Raw genomic sequence first — 5,946 nt, forward strand, 5'->3', positions numbered from 1 at the left:
ACATCAGCGTAAATAACAGCCTTGTTTGAAAACTCAGGAGGCAGCTTTACTCTTTCTCTGCCTTCTTTCCTACCCAGCCCTCCCCCTCCTCTGAACTGAACCACACCTCTCTAGAAATACTCGCGTTCTTAATGAAAACCATATTTAAAAAAAAAAAAAAAAAAGGTTTGCATGACCCGCCGAAACGCCTGGACAATCTTTAATGTCAGCTTCAGACGACACGTGTCTTATGAAAGTCTGGGGCCCTGCTCGTCTGGCAGAGCGAGCTCTGTCCCACATCTTTATGAGAAAGAGGGACAAAACTTCTGTTTTTGGCATTTTATGTTGGAGTCTGTTTTAAGCAAGGAGAAAAAAAATAGCAACGTAGAGTCTAGACAGAAAAGATGGGGGTGAAATCTGGAAGCCATTCACCCCGGCAAGGGCAGCAGCAGCCCGTCGGCAGCAGGGATCGCCTTACGCTGCCTAATTACACATGAAAAATGTACACACCGCGTCTCTCAACTGCTTGGAAAAATAGATGCTAGGATGGCGCTTTTGGACGGTGGCAACCGAACCAGTTGTATATTCTGGATGCGGGATCTCTCACTCCACGCATTTTGCAATGTGATTTCCTTTTTCCGGGACATAGGTATTCCTTTCATCCTCCCCCCAAGATGTTTTAAATGTATTCTCAATTTGGCAAATGGTCACATTCTGTGAAGAATGTTTAGATATTAAAGTAGGTTCCGTATGAGATCAAGTTAGACACATTTCTATGGTAAAGAGTTTGCCTAAGAGTAAGATCAAGACTATGAAGTCCTCAAACATATTTTAGGATCTCATTGATGGCTTGAGGTGATTTGCAGTTACAAGGATAACTTCTAAATCATTAGCGTGGCCTGCTCATGCAATCACAGACTTCGTGCCAAGCATAGGTCTACATTTTATGCAGGATAATGATTTTTTAAGAATCCTTTAATATAGTGTCTTTTTCCAGGAGTTCAAAGCATTTTTCACAGATATTAGCATTCAGTCACATAACATTCCTGCAATCTAAGGAGGGACGAGGCCGTAGCCAGCAGCTGACTGCAGAGGAGGTGTGTGTGCAGGCTTTGATGCTGGAGAGATTCTCCTGAAGAAGAAATGGTAGGAGAGAAATTTAGAACCCAACCTTCACGAATGTTAGAGAGCACAGCTAGCTGTGTGGGTGACAGAGAGACTGACAGACAGACTTGGAGAGGTAGGTAGAGGTCAGGGAAAGCCTGGGATAGAGAAACTGTCCAACAGAAGCTCAAAGCGAGTAAAAGAGGAGGCCAGGGAGCTATTTGGGGCCCTGAAAAGGGGTCATCTATGGAAGGTTTGGGAACATCAGGATACCAGGAAGGCTGGATGCCATGAGTGGTGAAGTCAATGGGATCAGCTCCTATGGGCTCTGGGTAAACACTGGGGAAGGAGCCAGGAGCTGTGGGCAGAGTGGGTGACATGGCCTGGCTCAACTTGGGGGAGGCTCCCTGGCCAGGAGAGCAGAGACTGTGGGGGCTCTAAGGGGAGACTTAGGGAGAGACTGTTGTTCTGCTAGCAATAGATGGTGATGGTTTGGACCAGAAAGAGGAAGAATCTAGAAATACTTCCCTAAGGCTGATTGAAGGCTGACTCTATCATCCTGCCAGGGGCCCGGGGGAATTGCAGTAGGTACAGCAAACATCAAAGACAAGGGCCTCCTTCTGACATGAAACATCTATGTGCCCTTCAGTGAGGATTATTAAGCGCAGCGGGGCAATCCCACCAAAGACCACCAAAGAACCACACCAAAGACCACTAAGCAGCCACTAAAAATGATATCTTGGGGTGGTAACTGCAGCAGGTGTACACTTCAGTCAAAATACCTCAAATTGTGCATACACTTAATCTCTGGCCACTTTATTCTATACAGAACATGCTTTAATAATAAATAGTAAATTAATTATTTAACCAACGTAAGGCTAGGATAAGCCTTGTACGTGCCTCTGAATGTCCCTGGGGCTGTACTTCTGATTGAAACCACAATAGCAATAGCTAATATTTTCCTCATGTTGCCAGTGTGACCAGAATTCTTCTAAGCATTTTGCATAGATTAATTCAGTTAACAGTTCCAGCAATGCTATCAGATAGATACTATTATTATCTCCATTTCGCTGGGGAAGAAATGGAGTCACAGAAAGTTCGCGAGCTTTGGCCGAAATGTCTCATCGGTGGGAGCCTGAGGTTATCTGCAGCCTCCTTCCCTCACAGGGCAACTCTAAGAACCGAGGAGAGGCAGGCACCAAAGGGCTCTGAAAAGTGCAAGGATCGGCCTGGCGCGGTGGCTCACGCCTGTAATCCCAGCACTTTGGGAGGCCGAGGCGGGCGGATCACGAGGTCAGGAGATCGAGATCATTCTGGCTAACACGGTGAAACCCATCTCTACTAAAAAAAAACACAAAAAATTAGCCAGTCCTGGTGGCAGGCGCCTGTATCCCAGCTACTCGGGAGGCTGAGGCAGAAGAATTGCTTGAACCCGGGAGGCAGAGCTTGCAGTGAGCCGAGATCGCGCCACTGCACTCCAGCATGGGCGACAGAGGGAGACTCCGTCTCAAAAACAAACAAAAAAGCAAAACAAAAAAAAGTGCAAGGATCCATATCTGACCAAAATGCTTCCAGTTTCTCCACGGAGATAAGGAATAGCTTGTCTGTGGTAGGAATTCGGGGAAGATTCTAGTGACCACACCAGTTTCCCTCCAGGAAACAAATAATTACTTTAATTACCCTTTCCAGAGCCCTGTTTTCCATCCTCATAATCATTACTTTTGCTCTTTTCTGAATTCTCTCCAATTTTCTTACACCTCTCTAAAAATTTGTGGACACTATTGACCTACAAAGAAAGTTTGAAATCGTTGACAAGAAAGACGTTTGCAGGAAGACCTTGCAATAGACGGGTCAGGTTTACAGAAGATTTTGATATCTGGGAGTTACACATGAGTTACTAAAACCCTGGCTTCTGTCCCAAACTTAGGTCCCAGGTGTTTAAGTCACCAGTGAGGAACTGTTTTTGTTACAGGCTGGAGGTCTGGTGGTGTGGGGAGGTGGGTCTGTGGCAGTGATATTGAGGTTACGACCCACAGTGATTATCAGAGCTTATTGACCCTTGAAGTCTCTGGGAGTGCTCAAGTCCTCCCAGCCTCATATCCCAGCACAGAGCCCTCTCTGGAAGTAAGAGCTGGCAGGTTTGGTTCTGGGGAGGTAACTGTCTTAGGACTACATGGTGTCATTTCAGAGGCCCATTGCCCCCTCTATCAGGCACAGGAAGACCCCAAAGAAAACCGTGCTTCCACCATGAAGCTGTGCAACTTTACACAAATTCCCTAAGCTCTCTGGACTTTACTCTCCTCATTTGTAAAATGGAGCTAGCAATATCTTCCTCATAGGGTTTCCGAAGATCAGAGGTGATAGCAGGTAAGATGCCTGGCGTGGAGTAGCCTTTGTGAAAATGGGGAAAATTTGACACCCCAAGTACCAGCCCTTGGGTTGACATTCCAAGCCTTTCCCACAAACAGGTTCTTACTCAAGGTTTGAAGATTCACTAGAACATTTACAAAGGAAAGGGAAGGGGAGGGGAAGGGGAGGGGGAAGGGAGGGGGAGGGGAGGGGAGGGGGAAGGGAGGGGGATGGGGAGGGGAGGGAGGGGGAGGGGATGGGGAGGGGGCAGGGAGGGGAGGGGAAGGGGGAGGGGGAGGGGAAGGGGGAGGGGAGGGGGAGGGGAAGTGGGAGGGGATGGGAGGGGGAGGGGAAGGGGGAGGGGAGGGGGAGGGGAAGTGGGAGGGGGAGGGGAGAAGTGGAGGGCTTCCAAGGGCCCACATCAACCATGCAGGAATTTCTACTTTTAAAATTCTGGGTAAAATTGTATTTCCCCATTTCCCAGGCTGGGGTGTGGAGGTACCCAGGGAAGGGTCACAGCCAGCCTGTGGGACTTTGAATGCTGTTCCATCTCCCAGATATCATATTGAGTGAAGGGCACCAAAGACCTTCCAGAGCTGGTACACATTAATGAGATCCCATTGGAGAAAACATGAGGCAAAGCTCAAGATCATCATAGTTGTTCTTGTCTGGGCATACTACCATCTAACGGAAGGAAGCATAGTCTATGACCAAGACCAGGTAAAACAGTTAAACAGCTGTGAAGGGGCTACTGAAATTGGACTGAGCATGCAAAGAACCACCAGTGGGAATCTATGCCACCAACAACAACCCCTAATATCTCCCCAAAAGAAGAATTGAGGAAAGTGTCTCTCTTGTAGTTAGAGTCCATTTTTATCAACTGTCCATATAAATGTCAGACTAAAGAATTGTGCTTATAAAATGAACCTTAGGAATGACCCTAGAATTCAAAAATGCATACCCTTTGTGACCAGCAGAGACACATCTTCATTTGGGTTAAACACTGGCAGAAATAGAAACCAAGAGATGGGCTAGACCCTCAGTGGATGACCTTGAGCCATGACTTTGCTAAGTCTTTGCTTGCCCGGTATGGTTGTTAGATGACCTGATTGACAAGGTCTGCTCTAGTGATGTCCTACCAGGACTCCCAAGTATAACTTTTTCTATTATTGCTGTTTCTCAGCGGTCAGTAGGTGTAAGAGAAGCTAACCAGAGGAAGTGAATCACTTCCTGTGGTCATTCTTCTGCCCACAGTTGAGCTATTTTTAACAGTCCATATAAAAATCATAAATCCAACCCTGGGCGTGTGTTTTATTTAACAAGTGCCCAATAAGTTAGGTGGAGGTGGAGACAAAAATGGGAAGACTTGAGCCAGTGAGGAGGAAACCATTAAATAAATTCCCCCAGATAATGATAATCTCTGTAGCTTCTTTTGGAAAACTTGTCACAAAGAACAAGAATAATGTTTTTAGGGTCACTTCTATGGAAGTTCCCATTCCATATGGAAGAAACTAATGTGTAAAGCAAAAGAGCTGCCCAACTTTCACAGTGTCTGTAGTAAATTACTCAAAATATTCCAGCAACCAGCCAGGGTGACTTTTCAAAAATCTTTGTCTTCTTTATCACTGCTATTTCTTTCCATTCGAATATGGTGGTATCATTTATACAAAATCTGTGAATAATTAGACAAGGAATGTGAAATGATTTACTAAGAAATGCTTGGAGATTAAGTACAATCTCACTCCAGCATTGAATGAAGGAGAGTAACAGCTTGGGCGTCCATTTCAAAGGACCACAGACTGGGCAGCTTAAAACAACAGAAATTTATGTTCTCACAGTTCCGGAGGCTGGAAGTCCGAGATCAAGTTGTGGGCAGATTTGGTTTCTTCTAAGAACTGTGAAGATAGATGCTGCTCCAGACCTCTCTCCTTGGCTGTAGATGTTCATTTTCTCTCTGTGTCTCCACGTGGCATCTTCCTCCTATGACTGTCTCTGTGTCCAAATTTTCTCTTCCTTTAAGGACACCAGTCATATTGGACTAGTGCCCACTCTGATGACCTCATTTTAGCTTAACTGCCTCTGTAAAGACCCTATCTCCAAATTGGGTCACATTCTGAGGCAATGGAGATTAGGACTTCAACATGTGAATTTGAAGTGGGGATTGCTGGGGGAGACACAATTGGCCCATAACAACAAAAGAGTTTCTTTCATTGCACCGTGACTTTATCACATATCAGGCTTTCATAGTATTAAATATCTACCTAACACCTCTGGTCTGCCTTCCACTCATATCCCCCATGTAGATGTAGCCCACCCAGAGAGAGAAAACCGAACATAAATTCTGAACAGGATGCTGCTCCCTGGACCTGCCCGCTGGAGGCACCATTTTTGAGAGAACTTCTGGTCTAGGTGCTCTTCCTAACAACATCTCAGATGCTTCTAACACTAGAGTTCAGACAGATCACAGACAACACTCAGAGGGCTATTTATAATTTAATATACACAACATATGAT

Source organism: Pan troglodytes, chromosome 22 (genome assembly GCF_028858775.2).
Source record: "Pan troglodytes isolate AG18354 chromosome 22, NHGRI_mPanTro3-v2.0_pri, whole genome shotgun sequence".
NCBI classification, from domain to species: domain Eukaryota; kingdom Metazoa; phylum Chordata; class Mammalia; order Primates; family Hominidae; genus Pan; species Pan troglodytes.